The sequence below is a fragment of the Drosophila mojavensis genome, unplaced genomic scaffold, assembly GCF_018153725.1.
Source record: "Drosophila mojavensis isolate 15081-1352.22 unplaced genomic scaffold, ASM1815372v1 contig_80, whole genome shotgun sequence".
Lineage (NCBI taxonomy): Eukaryota > Metazoa > Arthropoda > Insecta > Diptera > Drosophilidae > Drosophila > Drosophila mojavensis.
This window is the reverse complement of record NW_025318906.1, coordinates 783,616-803,191: the sequence shown is the minus strand read 5'-3', so window position 1 is coordinate 803,191 and position 19,576 is coordinate 783,616. Positions and strand designations below refer to the sequence as shown.

Below are 19,576 nucleotides of genomic sequence, written 5' to 3'. Positions count from 1 at the left end.
TGATGATTGATGCTAATTTTAGAAATATATATTACAAAGGGATATTTGCTTGACAGATGGCCGCTGCTTCTTGACTAATTATTAACTATTTACGATTGATGATTGGTAGACATTGAAGGCTAGATTGCGTACTTTAGGAATTCCTATTATTCTACGCTAAAAGCATTGCTAATTGGCAATTCCAATTGGAATGTAGATTACTGATTTTGTGTTAAGGCATGCACTCTTATCTGCTTATAGAAAATATTTCAGATGCTGGAATCGTTTCTCTTTAAGCTGAGCTGCCACATCGTCTTTTCAATTATGTGTTGCATTCAAATTTCGTGCTTCAAAGCCTCGCACATTCTGTTTGGCAGCGATGCATGCAAATTGGCCCAATAATCAAGAGATATCGTGGCTACATTTTGGGCCACACTCGAGCATTGTTGACCCCAGCCCGGCTGGGCACACAGCTCACTCGGCCCGCTCCTTCTAAACCGAAGCATTTGCAATGCTATTCAAATGTGTAGCCAAATCGCATATTTTGCCTGATAAGCAGTTGCACTTGCAGTTGCAGTGGCAGTGGCAGTATGCTGCATGCTGCGTGCTGTTGCATTAATTAGCACTTGCCCTCAATAAAGGTTTGTCTACGCTCGCCCCGCCTGCCGTCGCTCCTCCCCCCGTTTCGTATTGCATAATGCGCTGCCACGTTGAGATTTATGGCCAGGCTTGCAAATTGTTCGGTTAATAAGCGACTGCAGTGGATGCGACTGACCCACGGTGAGCTGGCATAATATTCCGGCATGAAAATTGAACATTTTTGAACATTTTCAAAATGGAAAATGCAAAATGCAAAATTGAAAATTGAAAATTCACTAGACACGAGTGCTGGCGATTTATGTAAAAGTCGCCCTGTCCGTACCTGCGCCAGCCCCTGCCCCTGCCCCTGCCTCTGCTGCAGCATCTGCCTGGACTGATGGGCCGTTTGGCCTCTCTCATATGATAGACAGTTAGATTTGCACACATGCACATGCCATGTAGGTGTGTACGTGTGTGTGAAGTGGGTGCTACGTAATGCAGACAGCCACGCTGACAGCTTCATCATTTGTCAGCAGCAGCAGCAGGTGAGTCAAGTGGCAGAGCAGGAGGCAGAGGAGGAGGAGGAGGAGTTGGGGTCTCTGCAAGGGAGTCGTGTGGTAATCAGCGAGTTAACAAATTTGTTTGCCAGTCAAAGAGCAAAGTGGGAAAAGTCTCAACTACACGATTCTATTGCATGCTGAAGTGTTATGCGATAGTCTTCAATTATGAAGACATAAAGGAGAAAATACGGAAGAGACATCAGGGTGGAGTAGATAAGGAGTGAGGATGGAAAGGTGAAGAGAAGTGTAGACCAGGGAAACGTAGAAGAGAAGAGGAGAGGGGAAAGAGGGGAAGTTAGAAAGAAGAGTTGATAGAGAAAGGAAAAGTAGGGAAGGGAGAAGAAGTGAAAGAATGAATAAGACAGAAGGGAGAGCCGAGAAGAGGAGAAGAGAGAAGAGTTGATGAAAACGAAGAGATCAGTGAAGAAAAATAGAAAAGAGAGAGAGAGAGGAAGATAATGGGCGAAGAACAGAACAAGAGCAGATGATTAAAAGGTAAGGAGATGAAAGGAGAATAAAGGAGCAAAGAGCAAAGAGGAGTTAGAAAAGAAAAGAACAAAACATGAGAGTTGAGAGTTGAGAAATGAAAAAATGAGCATACGAGAGAATAGAATGAAACAGAAGACAAGAAAAGCAGACTCTGGAATTGATTTCCCAAATTAATGCTCGATTTAAATGATGCACTTGACATTTGAATAGGAAGCAAGATATTTCATTAATTTGTGTGCATGTCGTTTATATAAGTATGTCTAATCATACATCGGACATATAGCTTTGGCAATCGAAGAACTTTCTCAACTCAACTCGATTCTGTTGTTGCCCTTCATCGGCATATTGTGGCCCACAAATGGCAATTGCTTTGTGACTTTTTTGTGTCTAATGCCTCGCTTCGATTGCGCTTTCTGTGTCAGCTGGAGCCAAACACACTTAATGACAGCAATAACTGCGAATGGAGAATTGCGAACTGCGAACTGCGTATTAATCATCACTTGCTTACCATATGACGGTGGCATCGCCGATGCACATTTGTGCCACGGCCAACACAGTCGAGAGTCGAGTCTTTGTGCTTTTGCTTTTTGTCTCTAGTTCTCTGTGGAGTGTTGACAACTCAAAGTTACAGCAAATGCTGAACAGCAAAAGAAATTTGATCTTGATAGCGCTAAGGTTCAAATACCCTCTACAGTTTTCTGAGGCGAGCTTCATCTAAATGAAGGGAATGTAACTCATATTAGCTGCAGATCGAGAAGGCACTATGGCAGAATTAGTATTCTTCAGTAGTAAGCAGATGTGATGTAGATCGAGGCTATGGAGCTATAGATCTATTGAAATCGTTATTATGGGATTTCAATATCAAATTTTGAAAAGAATTTGCATTTGGTCAGATCGTTTAGCTAAATTATCTTTTGCTGGTCTTTGAGTAAACGGAAAATATTAAAGAGTAAACAGATGTCGAGCCATCGGGCTTAACTTCCTCTATCGTATATATGATATATATTGTCAATTGTAAAGTCTTTGACGGATTTTAGTTTATGACATCAGAGATCAATATTAATATCATATTTCAATAGCCTTCATTTTCGACCTTTTCATCGATTGTCAAATTATGAATGCCCTTTGTTAGAGTATTCAAAGCGACTTCCGTTGTGACCGTAGACCAACGAATGGGAACAGCGAGTCTCTGCTTGAAAGACACATTCAGGCTTGGTCATCAAGTTCAAACTTGGAGTTGGACTTGGACTTGGCCAAGGGAGAGTCGCATCAATCTTCATTTGAAGGCGGTTTAATGATAGGCAGTGCGAGCAGTCCATATGTGAATACGTACATACATAAAAAGTCAGTTCCTTAACCTCGCGAAATAATAAAATCAATTCACGAGCTGAGCAAAAAAGAAGAAGAAGAAATATATGCAAATATTGCATAAATTTGCAGAGAGCTCAAGCTGAAGCTCAAGCGATATCTATATATAGAGCGATGTAGATGTAGAGGAGTTGGTGTGGATGGTTGGCCAAATGCTTCGATGCCAAAATTTATGTCCAATTCTATTTATTGTTTTATTTTCAACAATTAAGGCAGCAGCCACTCAAAGCGCACAGAGCACTCTACATAGATAGTTAAACAAGACGTGATAATACCCTGCAAACCAATACAAAATAGGTGTAAATGGCGGATATTTTAGTCCATATCACTCTGTATAAGCTCAGCGATCTTGAGAAGTATAAAATCGAGAGGCTTGGCATTCTTATATACTAAACACAGCTTAGATTGAAAATGGCGTTTCCGATAAGTTATCTCTTCTCATAACAATCGATAAATATCGATTTCATGCTTTTGCTCTTTGAGCATAATCAGAGCTCAGTTTTGGCTATCGAGTACAGAGTATCTTCTAGTCATTCACCTCCCACAGAATCACTCTTACTTCTTGTTATTTATAGATCAATTCATGAGGCTCTGTCGAATTGCCTGCGGCAAACTTTTTGATATGCCCAGTCGAACTGGCTGATGAGTCAATTGCTAGGCAAACAGAGAGAGAGAGAGAGAGAGAGAGACATCAGTCAAAACTAGAGTCTACCCTCCATAATAAGTAACAAGCGAATGGGTTGACTCTTTGTCTGGCTCTTCCTCTTCCTCCTCTTCTTCTGCTGCTTCGCCTTGACTTTTATTTGACATGCATTGAGATGATCGGGAAGCGCTGTATAAACTGTCTAAAACAAAAGACTTAGGCGGCGAACTTTGTCAACTTGTTAAACAAACAAAGCTAAATCTACATACGAATCAATGGCAAATAAAACAACTTGAAACGAAACAACAACAACCACAACAATAGTTATATGTTTGCATCTTTATCTTTATCTGCTTTACACAGTGGCAACATTGCAAAATGATGTCGCAAACGCTAGCTACAACAAAAACTACAGCAACAGCAACAGCGGCAAAAACTAAGATCTAAGAGTGCAGCAAAGACAGCACAGTGGGACAAAATGAAACAAATGAGTAGAGAAAACAAAAACACTTTTTTAGACTGTGTAGAGTAGTTCAAGTTGGGTTCTTGCTTCTGCTAGAATATGGACTGTGACATAGTCTAGTCTTAGATAATGTTTATATGTTTATATTTATATAGTGTATGTCTTGCATTACCTTAATTCTTCTGAACACAGAATTGAATTGAGATTAGTTTGAGAAGTTACAATTAAACAATAATACAGTCCTCACATTAAGCTTATTCGTATATACGATATGACATACGATACGATATTATATGTATATACTACGCTATCCAGAATAAAGCAGATTGATTTTTGAGCTTACTAATATTTATATAGAGGTCCATTTGGGAACAGTATAGGACTTGCCTACTGTGCTCTCATTTTCCCTACCATTAACCAGCTTCTACATTTCTTCTGCTTCAACTCGGGAACCACTATGGCATATAATTTTGCATTTGCCACATATGTGGTAAAGGCAAAGTAGGCTGCGATTCAATTGCATAGACAATAAGCTATCCAGGTGGCATGTGGCACTTGTGGTCGTTGCTGTTGTTGCAGCTGTGGCACAACAATTGTTGCAAGCATTTCAAACGTTGCAAGCCGCCCAAAGATGAGGCAAAAATAGAGGGAGACAGAGAGAGAGAGGGAGCGAAAAACCGGGCTAAATGAAACCGCGCAAAAAAAAAAGCAACTGAAAACACATTTTTATTTTCATGAAAAGGTCAAAGAAGAGTTTTCAAATTATGCAACGCATATTGGCTAAATGTGAAGATATATGTGTATAGATATATGCCCATGAGATATATTAGATAGGTCTTAACGATCCATATTGTCAGTATATGCAAGAATTCAAAAGTTTATGGGGATCTATGAGATTCCTATATACATATATCAAGTTTCTGTTCTTGGCGAGATTGACACAGACAAAAGTAGTTGCGCTTATCTACGCAAGTGCGTATAGTAAGCTCTGTTACATAAGGCTTGACAAAACCAGTATACCCATTCGCAACGGTTTGCAGGTAATTTTAATTTATAATAAAGTTAGCTTAATGAAGAGCCAAATGCTTATGATTCGCCGCATTTGGCTATTGAAGTGGGCATCGCTGGCAGCTTTACAGCTCGTTGCACCCACGAGGCGGGTGAGAGGTGGGAGGTGGGTGCGGGGCAGTGCGCGCTGCAGCTTGTCATTGAGGTGTTTGCAACTGTTGAGCTTGATGGCCACACAAAACCTTTAATTAGTCGCAGCCAAAGAGACATTTTGCAATAGGGGCACAAAACAATAAAAAACAACAAAAAACAGTTGCGACAAAAGCGTCGGGCGTTTTGCAATTAATGTGCCTGAACCCAGCTAATGCCATATTATTGTGAATAAGCACAAGTCTATGCCTGTGTGTAAGTGTGTGTGTTTGTGTCTGATGAAAAGTTAGAGTGGGTTAATGCTAATTGCAGGCCCGGTGGACGCTTTTTATACGCCTAATTGCATCGTTTTTGCTGTGCGAAAAGCCGGTTTACCTCTCTCGATTTTCTATGAATGAAAACGGAATAAAAACATATAAAATCGGGCGGCTTTTCAATTCGAGTGGTTTTTCTTTTAGTGGAAAAACAAACGTTTTTCTTTACAAAACAGAATCACAAACGATTGTGTGCCAGCTTTTCTCCGAGTGCAACTAGATTTTTCCTTAACTTGGCCCAAATTGTGGCTGGTTCACAATTGTGACGACAAAAACATGCCACAAGTGGCACTTACACAACTTATACACCACACACACACACAGAAACACACAGGCAACACACACACATTCATGAGAGCTCGAAAAAATATCTAGCCAGCAACAAGCCCACATTTATGTCCTCGTGTACCTTAGTGGCACTTGGCCAGCTACAGCAAGTGAGAACACGCTACGAATGGGGTATGACTGACTGCGTGATGCTCGAGTACGGTTTAAAAGGAGAGAATAATGAGAATGATGACTCGTAATGGGAAAGAATCTGCAAAGGAGCTGTGCAGTTAGGAACTACATTCAGGAGTAAACTATAAGAAATCTTCCTCTCTTTCTCTCTCTATGTCTAAGTACCTCTCTCTTTTTTTTTATTTTTTCTGTTTTCTCCTTCTCCTTATCTCTATTTATCTGTTCTCTCTTTCTAAACCTCTGTCTCTCCATTTCTCACGTTCACTCTGTATCATAATTGTAGATAGAGTCTACCTTCCTCTTTCATCTATCACTCCTGCGCATTATCTATTTCTACCTGTATCTCTATCTCTCTGTCTTACTCTCTCTCTCTCTCTCTCTGCCTTTCTATTCAATGGAGCTCCAATTTTAATTCAACTAATATACCCTCATTCTCTCACTTACTGAGCGAGCATAACAACGCTCTAGGCCAACTGCAGGTCCTTCATTTTTTTCATAATCTGAACTCAAGCGTGCTACGAAATGTAGCTCTGGCTGCACTTGTTACTCTCAACACATGTAACTGAGAGATGTAACAGCAGCTGTACATCTAACTGTAGCTGTCTGTGTCTGTGTGAGTGTATGTGTATCTGTAGCTGTAGCTGTAGCTAAGCTGCTCTGGCTTTGCCTGGTAAGCAAATAATTTTTATGAATGAAATTGAGTCTCCATTTTCATGTCGCCTAATGCCTCTTTTATATGTGGACCATGAAGAGGATATACATTTTTTGTAAAGGTTGCAATTTGGCTTTTGAGAGCAGCTTTGCCAGCTTTTACCTGAGAGGATAAACAGGTAAGTCTGTCAAAAAAAAAAAAAAAAAAGGCGTGAAAGTCATTCAGAGATGATGGAGAAAACTAAATCAAGTTGCGTTTTTAAATTGGAAATTTAAAGCGACTGAAGTGAATGCAAATGCAGATCTAATTAGCAACAGAGACTTATCAAATATATGTATATGTATAAATATATCTCTGTGTGTGTGTGTCATTCAATGTCTGGCCATTCTATTTGCTTAGGCTTCTGTCGTCTTGATGGCCAGTTGAAGCCGCAAGGTTAATTTAGATTGTTGGAGGCGCATCGTTCTTCAAATCAAGACAATCTCTCGTCTAAAGCCCACAAATTTTGACAGCTCTTTGTTATGCTCGTGCAGTGCGTGTAAACTGGGTATTTTAGTTTGCCTACGAGTTGTTATTGAAGTTAGAGGCTGCCAATTTAATATGTATATAGGCGTAACGATACTCTCCCTACTTCTAGTCTTACGTAGCGGCATTATAAATGAGAGAACTATATCATGTTCCTATATAGTATAAGATATCTTTGGTACATATAAATGTCTTCTATATCGAGATATCCCTTCCCGTACGTATGTCTTCTCTTCCATATATTCTACATCGACATCTCCATTTAAAATAAACTTTTGATATCCTCAGCAAACGTAGCTGGACGAGCATTAAGCAGTCGTTACATAATTAGTTTGGTAAGGCTGGTCAGTCGCCCAGTCGCCCAGTCGCCTATCAAGGGCAAGGTTTCGACTACTTTTGCTACTGCTTTGACTAGAGCTTTGCATAATTTTCTGGCTCCATCTGCATAATTGTTCATGGTTCTACATAGCTTTTGGCTCCATGCTGATAACTGCAACTACAGACACACACACACACGCATAGACACATACAATTATACACCCCCCTTCTTGGGGCTATTTACATAAGCTTCGACAGTGACTCCACTGCTGTTAGCTGCTGTTTGCCGTCCGCTGTCTGATGGCTGCGATTTATTGGTCGGGTCTTACTTGATTGGAACAGCCTCCAGTTGGCCCGGTTGGCTTGTTGGCCATATTTATAACCAGCACTTCATAAAAAATAAAGCTCGTTAAATTTTACAACTTATTTTAGTCGGTGGCCGCGTCTTTTATGATCGAGCGTAAACCAATCAAATGATTATAGTAATAAGCGATATTTTAAGGGCCTGAAGCTAGTTATTTACAGATATATATAGAAATATTTTAGGAATTAATGAGAAAATCGTGAACTATCGTTGTAAATCATGTTTTATTTGCATTCGATCAAGTCACACTTTGCTAAATGTCAAAAGCTGTGTGAAACATCAAAAGTTTTGATCTTAAACAGAGATCTTTGCCCTTTTAATTTGGATTGAGAAGAGATTCTATGCCATGAAGATTCTGTTTAATGATTCCGGCGTTACGATTAGGCAACTGAAACTCTGTGCTAGGCAGTTCTATGGAATTTCGATTATGTTTTTCAAGCATTCTTGAAGATTCTCGGTTTTTTCAATTAGCCCATCCAAAAGTTTTTCCTACAATCCAATTCAAGCCAATTGTAAACATTTGCGGCCCATCAATTGTCTAAATATCTATTTATAATCATAATCCCAAAGCGAAAAAAACACATAAATGTATTAATAACAAAGTATGAAGAGAATGCTCTTCAGCTGACATTGACTGACTAGCAGATATTACGTAACACTTATGAAAAAGCATGAGAATTGCATAGAAAGATGATTCAGAAGCAAAGTTAAGAATATTGGAAGAGTGTAATCAATATAAAAAGGGATAAGAGAATGAAAAAGGCAGAAATTGAAAGAGAGAGATATGGATAGTGAAATGGTGGAAAGGAAAGAGGGAGAGTCAGAGATATATGAGAACTGTAGTAATCTAAATGTTATTCTGGCTTTCTATAAAGTTCGATAATCATATAAAATGATATGGAAAGGCAATGCCAGAGGGAGGGAGACTAAGATAGATAGAATGCGAAAGAGATAGTTGGGCCTCTCAAGGCGCTAATTGTAAAATGTTGATTAATTTAAGACAAGAAAAGAGACCACAGAACACTTGAATTAGATGGCCTAATATGCCCTTAACTGCACCTTTAAAATAATAAAAAGAATACGAAATGTAAACTTGAAATTGTTGAGATCATGGAAGCGCCCTTTATGAAGAGGCACAGACCAAAGACCCAAAACCACAGACAAAGACGAAGAAGAAGAAGAACCCCTTGACATTGTAAATTCGATGAAAGAGCGTGTGTGAGACAGACAGAGAAATAACAAAGCACAGAGCAAAACAAAACAACCAAATACTTCTGATAAGTTTTTCTATAATTTTATTGTTTTTATTATTTTCTGTTTGTGTTGTTTTATTAGTTGAAATATATTTCTATGGATGCTGGAAGTGCTCCAAATGTCTCGAGTATATGCATATTTCTTTTTGTTGCTGCTGGTATCGTTCAAAGACCAAGGTCAATAACAGTAGTCAAAGTCAACGACGCCACACAAACACACACACACATACACACACACACATATATAGAGACATCAACAAGACATCGACATCGACATCTGCTCACATTTGACATTTGATTTTGGTTTCGTTTTCATCAGTTGCAGAGCCCAAAGACCTCAACAGTTAGTTTCAACAGAGAGAAAGAGGGAAAGAGAGAGAATCAGAAAGCTGGTAGCAACAGGTGGAAATTTGATGAACTTGAAAGAATTGTGTAATGGAAAGAGGGATAACCAAAGTTGGCTAAGAAACGAGTTGGCAATGCAAACGAAGCCGGCCGGAAATCCGCGTTAATTTTTAATTTGTAATAAAAGCAAATAGATATTACATATATATCTATACAATATATATAATATATATAACAATTTAGCTTCATATCTTTCGCAAGTTAATTATTAACGCTTTTCAGCTGCCAATTAGTGAAACGTTTGTTTCAGTTACATTTGTATTTCAAAATATTGATATCATATTCCACTAAAGGGGCGTCAGCCAGTCCACTTAGGGTCCATTTAAGGGTCGTTCATTGTCTGTGTGAAACGGCTATATACGGCTTGCACAATGAGCCTCATGTTTACATTTGGCATGATAATTACAAGGTATTCCCAGTTTGTCCAAAACGGGTATATTCGCACTGCAAAAATTTATTATTGATGAAGTAGTGCTGAATGCTTTAAGTGAACTGTTTTGATCTATATCTGGTCTAGTTTTCCCCTTTGAACATCTAACCTTACAGGGTATCTTCTCATTATAAATAGCCTGTCAAATGAGCTACGCATTGTTTTATTTTATTAACTATAGGAATACCCTGTAAACTGGGCTTTTAAATACTCTGTTAAATGTAGTATTAATCCAGGTAAAGTTTCTCAGTTCGTTTGTATTTGTATTCAGTTTTTGCATTGCATATTCGAAAATTCCTCTACTTAGCTGTACAGGGTATACGATTAGTAGTCTCTTCCATTGTTTCCCTCCATTTACATGTAATAATCCACTTTGAGTGCTGCATTTCTTGTGTTTTGTCTTCGCATTGTCTCTAAACTCTATTGATACTGCACACACACACACATACATAGTTAAAGAGTTGTATATTTACATTATGATTGGTTGTGCCTTTTAGGTTGGTTGTCAACATGCTAATGTCTCGGTTTTGTTCGATAACTGGTTTAATGGGCCGACTGTGTTTGTTTTTTGCTTTATATGTTGGAAATTAGCTTGATTCGCCATGGGTATTATCATATTGTGGGTTTCTGGTTCAAGTCTAACTCTGAATGGGGCATTGTGCTCGACTCTGAACAATTAAACATCGTTTAAATCAATTGAAAGTTGATATATCGATGTCAAGATGAGTGTCCCCTTCTACTGGCAGCAGCCTGACAAATGGTAATTCAATTAATGGACATATATATAGATGATATATGATGCATATACTTATGCATATATATAGATAACTTCAGTCTGTCTTTTGGGAGCTAATTAGTTTAGGCACACGCGTCTACAATTTGATTGTTTAATAGTTAAACTATCTCTATCTGTCTATTAGTTTATCTATATATGTATATAGATCCAGTATATTTACCATATTCCATATCTTCTATAATTAAGTAACATAAAATGCTATTAAGTCCGCCATTTGTCAAGCAGTTGCCATAAGCAAATATTTAAACTTTTTCAAAATAAATACATGAATGCAAAGAGCAGAACTTAAATTGGAAAAACTAGTTTAAGCGTCGGTATTATAATTAGCTTGACATATTATAATTTATATGGCTTACAAACCATAATAAAACCAATCAAATATTTGAATGATGAAGTGCCACAGCTGATGCCTGCTCAAATCTATGGAGGAGCGGGTATATAGGTTTGTGAAATAAGCTATGAAATTTACGATATCGAATTAAAGAGTTAAGGGGTGTGGCTAATCGGCCGTTACTATGTCCATATATTATGCATTCTGTTGTGGTAAATATCAATAACTTGTTGAATCTTGGAATCTAACTGCAGTTTCGGATTATGGAAACTTCAATGATTTTTTCAATATCTTAAAATTCGAAAGAGTATTGGGCAGTCGCGTAGGCCTACAAATTCTTGGCATCGTTTTGAGTTCACTTTTGTTCGTTTGTGTTCGCATCTTGCATTCAGTTCAGATATATGTCTTATATATAGTATACAAAATACCATTTAATACTTAGTTTTGGCATGAAACGTGTTTCTTTTTGTCTCTCTGCTTCTTCTTTCATTCTTTTTATACCCTGAACCCATTGAAAATGGGAAATCAGGGTATAATGGTTTTGTTAAAAGTATGTAACAGGCAGAAGGAGGCGTGGCAGACCCCACAAAGTATATATATTCTTGATCAGGGCGACGAGCTTAGTCGATTTGGCCCTGTCCGTCTGTCTGTCCGTCCGTCCGTCCGTCCGTCCGTCCGTCCGTCCGTCCGTATGTATGAACGCGTCGATTTCAGAAGATATAAGAGCTAGAGACTTGAAATTTTTTTTCCTAGGTCCGTGTATATCACGCGCATATCAAGTTTTTCTTTATATATCGATAACTACTCCCGATATTTTATTATCGATCAAAAACCTTATCGAAAGCTAGTTATTTAATTATATCTCCTATACCTTTAGAGCTAGAGCTTGCAAATTTTAAATGTAGACTTATATGTATTTTATATAATTTCGATTTTTGTTGTAATTTACCCCCCACCCCTATATTCACCCCCTCACCATCACCTTTGTAAAAAGCGTATTTCAAGTACTAGAGACATGTGCTTTGGAATGTACATACATTTTCACCACATAATTACGCCCTGAAACTTTCATTAAGATTGTATGTATAGAAATTAAATTATTCAACAAATAAATTCTTATAATGTTACTACACTACAGCGCAGCCCAAGCGCAGTTAGCAGAGCGCATTATAATACGTGTGTGTGTATGTATGTGTGTCGAAAAGAAGTGCAGACTGATTAGAATATCAGATTAGAGGGTTCAGGGTATCTCCTAGTCGAGCAGTCTCGACTAGAGTCTTCTTACTTGTTGCTTATCAGTTTGTTTTGTCTTTGCTTTTTTTTTATACCCTGAACCCATTTTCAATGGGAAATCAGGGTATAATGGTTTTGTTGAAATGTATGTAACAGGGAGAAGGAGGCGTGGCAGACCCCACAAAGTATATATATTCTTGATCAGGGTGACGAGCTGAGTTGATTTGGCCCTGTCCGTCTGTCTGTCCGTCTGTCCGTCTGTCCGTCTGTCCGTATGTATGAACGCGTCGATTTCAGAAGATATAAGAGCTAGAGACTTCAAATTTTTTTTAAAATGTCCGTAATTACAGCGCGCATATCAAGTTTATCATTAAAAATCGATAACTCATCTCGATATTTTTTTATCGATAAAAACCCTTATCGAAACCCAGTTATAAAATTATATCTTCTACACCTTTATTGCTAGAGTCTCCAAATTTTTAATGTATGCTTATATGCAATTTATACAATTTCGGTTTTTGTTAAAATTTACCCCCCACCTCTAAATTCACCCCCCTCACCCTCACTTTTGTAAAAAGCGTATTTCAAATACTAGAGACTTGTGCTTTGGCAAGTACATGCATATTCATGTTATAATCATAATCTAAAAGTTTCATGAAGATCGTACGTCCATAAAAAAAAGTTATTAAACAATTAAGTTCTCATAGTAAGCGCACACTGCAGCCCATGCGTGTTTATGCATGGTTGCTTGTGTGTGTATGTGTTTGTGTATGTGTGTGTGTATGTGTGTGTGTGTGTGTATGTTGTTGTGTATGTATGCGTGTGTGTGTGTATGTGTGTCTGTATGCGTGTGTGTGTATGTATGCCTGTGTTTGCGTACGTGCGTGTGTGTGTGTGTGCGTGTTTCTTGTGTAAGCTGAAAGTCGCGAAAAAGTATTGAAATATCTATTGCTCCAAGGGTTCAGGGGATCTCGTAGTCGAGCAGTCTCGACTAGAGCTTTCTTACTTGTTTTTTTTAGATGTTTGTTTCGTTTTTTGGTTGACTTTTAGATTTAAGTATTTAAATTTTTTGTTGTTTTGATTATTATTATTATTATTTTTTTTTTACGAATTCCGGTTCGACGACCCTTTCACTTATTTAAAGCGGTCTGCGAATTCCAATACAAAAGCTTCCAAATAATTGTGTTTAAGAACTGAATTATTTGTAAGGCATATAAATGTGTGTGTATATGTATATGTGAGATAAAGATATGCTAAAGATATATTTATACAATCTGATATCAGCTGAAGAGCCAGACGGCATTTTAAATTATTGGCTACAGCTACAGCCAATACAGTAAAGTCTGCCTTATTTAAACAATCTTATATAATATGTCGATACTCATAGAGTCTATATATACCCCGTATGTATTTTAGACACATCGTAATATGACATAAAATCATCAATTAGCAAGTCTAAATGCATAAAAAGTGGACAGATTTTTTGTTTAGTTATTCCGAGAACTTCCCGGTTCTAGCATAAGCTGACTTTACTATCATCTACTCCTCTCTTGTCTTCGCCCTGTTACGCTTGCCAAACTGTAACCAGTTGGGAATTTAATGGCTGCAACTCTTGTAAAATGAGTTCAACTGGCTGATGTTTACTTTCAGTGCTGTTTATTTCACCTATATTTTAGTTGCTAGCTGGTTTTTCGCGCCATCAGCTGTTCAAATTAAGCAGAGTTTACTGTTTAAAAATACAATATAAATTAAACATGCAACAAATACGCGCAATGCATTTTAAGCATTTTAACAGTGCAACAAATTTCGTGCTGGCATTGTTTCTCCTTCTGCTTCTTCGTTTTTATTTGGCATTGTGTTACTCCCATCCAATCCCCCTCTGCTCCCCCTTTCCAATGTTTCCATATTCAAGTCGCTGCATGCGAGCCTCGTTTATTAGCTAATTAATTGATTTTGTTCAATGGCCACAAGTGACGTCACAATTTCAACTTGAATCCGCTGAATTTCTTCATAATGTGCTCAAGTTTTATGAATAGAAATAAATATTTCGATACTCTCGAGAGATACTAAGAGAGTATAAGAGTAGAAGCGTTTTAGGTCGAGTAGATCTGTCGGTATACGAATTTTAGGATCAAGAGTCGAACAGATCGAGCTCTGTCTGTAAGTCTCTATATCTAAGTCTGTATAGGACTATAAGAGTGTAAGCGTCAATCGTTGAGTATATCTTGATGCCTTCGAGTGTCTGGTAGATTCGGGCCCTTGGGTCTGATCGTATGATAACGTACGAGTATAAGAGAGTATTGGGCGCGAGTTCGGTCTGCCCATGTGAGAATTGAACAGTTTACATACAAGTGCCTTTCCGATGAGATTTTTCTCGTTTTGTTACTTTAGTATATAGAGTACCAGAGTCTCCGAGTCTTAGGATCACGTATTCGAGTATAAGACTTCGCCTGTGTGCTATGTATAAGAGTCGTAGTCGTGTGGGGTATCTGCTAGTCGAGCACACCCATAACTCTCCACAACTCTCTTGATTGTTTTCTATATATTTAATATATATTTATAAACAGCTGACGCCATCTGACGCATCTCTATGCCGAGGCTATATATAGACAGAGAGCTTAAATATATTTGCAATCGAATTATTGTGGGAGTCGTCCAAGTGTCAAACGTGATTATGTGATTATTATATTGCAAATGATCAAATCTGTGAATTAATTATGCGGCTGCAGTTCAATTGGAATGTGTTAAACCAATTTGCCAATTTGAAAGACTCGCAATATTGAAATATTGACGAACTGCAAACAGCAGCCAGACGCAACCACAGCCAACCGCCGCACAACCGCAATTTGCAACCACAATTGCTAATTTTACAAGAGTTGAGGGTGTTAGAGACAATAGCAACAACAACAAAAACAACAACGAAAAATGTGACTGCGAGGGCTATTTCAGAAGTTGCTATAAATATTGAAAGATAGACAGTTACTATATTTAGGCAAAATCCTATATATAGTATAGTCCTTAAATAGTATTATTAGTAAATTTGTATAATAAGCGAGGGCTGTGTGAAAAGTTATGTATGCATATTACTAAACCACTTAAAGAACTCTTTCTATCTTAGCAATATTTACAATTTGAGTTGATATAGATTCGAATTTATATTTTGATGAGTAAATTCTTTATGCGAGGGCTGCTTTACATATTTATTAGATGCGCTATAAACTTGTCCAATTTCGGGCTTTGCATATGCGAAATGTATTTTTGACGCATAGATGCGAGATCTACCTGATATATTAGCTCAGTGAATTAGGTGCAACCTGACGTTGCCTTTTGAGTCGACGCCTACAACAAGAGCGCAACATGTGTGAAGCATATGACAAATGGAATTTTAAAGAAAAAATCGATAAGTTAAATTTAGGTTTTTGTGTTCAATTTGATTTAAGACAAAGGCTCACACTGCCTATTATGCATATATGTATATATATATATATATATATATATATATATATATATAAATATATTTTTAAATGGACTCAACCAGAGTTGACACACTTCCCGTTTCATTCATAGAATTCCCATAGATATATTGTTGCGAGGGCTATTTCATATGTTATTGTTGCGTGTCAGCTCACTTTCCTCTTCCTCACTTTCGATGCCTTCAAATGCCAACGCCCACAGCGGAGAGCGTGGAACATGTGTGAAACATATGACGAAATCAAACAGACAAAAAACTTATCTAAATTGTGGCTTTCGCATTTATCAAATCTTCTTCCTTTTGTTTTGGTTTCTTGTGAATTGGATTTCTGGTTATGGCCTTTTGATGATGTTGAAATGATAGAAAAAGGCCTGGGATTATGCACAAATCAGAGCTGAACTTTATGAGGCGCGTGTTCCGTTCAGAGCTGAGAACTCTGTGTGCTTTATATAGGCAGACGTATCCGTAGACCTGTCTTTAATGACTAAACTCAACAACTATTTCGAATTGGTATTTATGCAATTAGCTAAATGCGTCAACGTCTGACTTGTCTGACATTTTAAATAAATGCATAAATATAATTAATCATTTGGTTTTTAAATTTTCAGCAAACAGACAGACATTCCACAGGAATTAAGCTGCGCGAATCTGTTTTATGGTGACTCATTAAACAGTCCCACTCTCTGGGCTTATCCTGGTTTATATTTGCGTAATGCTAAGACCTCTTATCTAATTCATGCTAATTTCGTATCTGTTTAATGACACCATTTTATGGCTAGCAAGTAAGAGTGGTCTAGTCTAACTGAAGACTGACTAGGGAATACCCTGTGCGCACTACCGGCTGAACGGATGTCGCTGTGTTGAGGGACACAAGGGACACATAGAGTAGTACAGAGACAAGGTAATAGAGTTGTCTGTTGCTTATACTTATTCTGTATCCGTATACTCTTATACTCTTATTCAGTATACTCTTATACAATTATTTTTTTGTAACACACTCTAATTTATTCTTAAACTCTTATACTCAGGAGGAAGACAGATTTAGATCTAGTTACTCTACTATAACTATTACATAGATTCGTGTATACCCCATTTTTAGTACAATGCACGACAGGGTATACGCCGAATAGGTCTGCCCTTAACTAATTTGCCTATTTCTGTTGCAATTAGTTTACGTTAATTGGCTTTTGTTTGTTTTGTTGTTTGTCGTTGGAGTAAAAAGCCAAAAAGCTTTTTAAAATTAAATTAAATACTTTGAATGGGGAATTCAGTTGCATAAAAATGTTGCAGTTGCAAAGAGAGCGAGAGCCAGGAATGGAGGTGGAAAGCAAGCTGCTAAATTATTAATTCATTTAATTAATGTAAAAAAACAAGAAATTTAATTTCTTGTTTATTGTTTCTAATTATTTATTAGGAAAATATTAGAGAGAGAAAAACATAATATGTAATATAAATAAATATATATATTAATTTTATATCAATATTTGATTCTATACAAAACTAGCTAAGAATTAAAAATTAATTTGTTTATTTTCATAATACATATTTGTTTACTTTCAGTTTATATGGCTCAAATATCAATGTAAAAAAAAATTATGGTATTTTTTATATATGTTAAAATTTTTTATTTTTTATTTATGATTTTATTTTTTTATTTTTATACAATACAATTTCTGTTGTACAATAAAAATGACTGAGCAGAGTGAGAGAGCGGGGAGATATAAAAGCTGTGCTAAATAGTTAAATGAGGAGAGGGCGGCACAGGCATACACAGATGATAAATTGCCAATGCGAATTATATAAATTTTCAAATATTTGTACATAAAAACAAAAAAGTTGCTAAAAAATAATCAAAATATCCAATTTGCCAAACAAGAAATTGATTAACATAATTTTGAATTTTATTTTTGACTTGTTTCAACAAATGAGCTTTAACAACTTTTGGCTGCTTTGCAGAAGCAGAAGCAGAAGAAGAAGCAGCAGAGGCAGCAGCGGCAGCAGCAGCTGAAGAAACGAGAAAATAAATGAAGATGCGCCAAAAAGGCGAAAACTTATGCAATTTCTTTTCTGTTTGTTTTCAATTTCTGCTGCTGCGCTTCGTGTTGTTTTTTCTGCTTCTTCTTGTCTCTCTCTTCTTTCATCGCCGCGCAAATTTAATGCACTTTTTCTCAGCTTCTTCACGATTTTTCACAGTTTTGCACGAAATTGTGTCAAAGTTATTAAAATCTGAAATATTGCCTAAATAAATGATAACAACATTAAAGTTGTTGTTATTGTTGTTGTTTTAGCTGTTTTTGTTAGTTGTATGCACCTTGTATTCGTTTACACGAGCGACTGCAGCCGCGCGCAGCACTTGCGTTGCCGATGCCTGTGCGTGTGCGTTTGCTTAGGCCCGTTACGAAAAAATATATTGTTGTTGCTGTTGCTGTTGCTGTTCGTGTCTGCGTTTGCGTCTTCGGCTTCGTTTTCGCGCAGCGACTGGCAAACCGATCGACCGACGCGAACGACTGGCAGAAAGAAACTGAAAATCGAAAATCTGAAGACAGCAGCGCAAGAGCCAAGAGCCATTGCGGCTCATGCCAATGCGCGCCGTTAGCTCGCTGCGCAGCTGCTGTGACTGCGACAGCGACGATGTTGACGTTGCTGAGTGTTGTCAGCATAGCCGTTTTCAAGCTGCTGTCAGCTGATCTTCATAAATTGCTGCCTTCTTTTGTGCGCTAGGCCATCGGGTCTCGCCGTTATCTCGCTGCGCAGCTGGTGCTGACTGCAGCGGCAACAGCAACACCGACAGCGACGTCGACTGCAATTGGTTTAGTGTTGTCAGTTTAGCTTTTTCTTGCGCTGTTTTGAAGCTGTCTTCTTTAAAGCCCATCCTTAGTTCGCTGGGCACCTGCTTAAACAGTGAGTGTGCTGCTGTTGCAGTGTTTATTCAAGCTATTGGGACTTCTGCTGAGGCACTATCTAGTACCTCAGGCATAGGCCGTTCGCTTAGCTTATCTTGGATTTTCTCTTCACACAAATCAAGCCTTCCTTCAAGCAGATAGTTGTTATTTACTGCCTTCTGCTGTAAGCCTAGGCATAATATGGCATAAAATTTTATGTTTAATTTCCGGCACGTTTATGTGTCTGCCAGTCGTAAAGGGAAAATGGCTAAAAGCAACTAGTTTCGGCTGCACTGGCGGCTGTGGTGCAATTTTTAAGGAGCGCCCGAAAGTATGCCTCAAATAAAAGAGAGCCGCACAGTGGCGGCCATAAAAGGCGGCCGACAGACAACATTGACGTCATTTAATTATGATTACAGCTAACGGTAAATGGGGGTAAATAGGGTTAAGTGCAGCGCGTGATGGCTAAGCAATTAAATGCTTAAACATCTCCAGCAGCTGCAGCGGCATTTGCAAGACCCAAAAATTCAATTAGCTGGCACAGACAGGTGACCTCTGACAGGTGGGCAGCACACAAAAAACAAAACACACGAAACAAAACAAAAGATAAATGCCCAAGCTACAATTCCCTGCTTATGTCATCATCATCACCATCATCATTATGAGTGTTAAATATAAAATCCTATTTATTTGCCAATTTTACATTCGAGTGCACAGTGGACGACGATGACGTCAGCGCCCCAAGGCGCCAAGCCAGAAGCCAAAAACTATTCACAGCAACAACTAAACAGCCGCCTCTCTACCTCTCTCACTCACTCTTTGTGTGTGTGTGCATGTGTGTGTGTGTGTGCATAATTTCATTACCAAAGCTCGACGTTTGTTTTCAATGATGTCATATGGTCG

The 19,576-nt window shown here is 38.0% G+C and overlaps 1 protein-coding gene across 2 annotated transcripts in view; it reads right to left on the bottom strand.

Moving 5' to 3' along the window:
• Positions 1-18,321, bottom strand: part of LOC6578285 (homeobox protein prospero) — a 36,272-nt gene extending 17,951 nt beyond the window's left edge. For both annotated transcript variants that reach the window (XM_002004164.4, XM_015163061.3), the window contains exon 1: positions 18,103-18,321. The gene's annotated coding sequence lies outside the window, so the exon portion shown is untranslated. The remainder of the gene's footprint in view (positions 1-18,102) is intronic.
• Between the last annotated feature and the right edge of the window lie 1,255 nt (positions 18,322-19,576).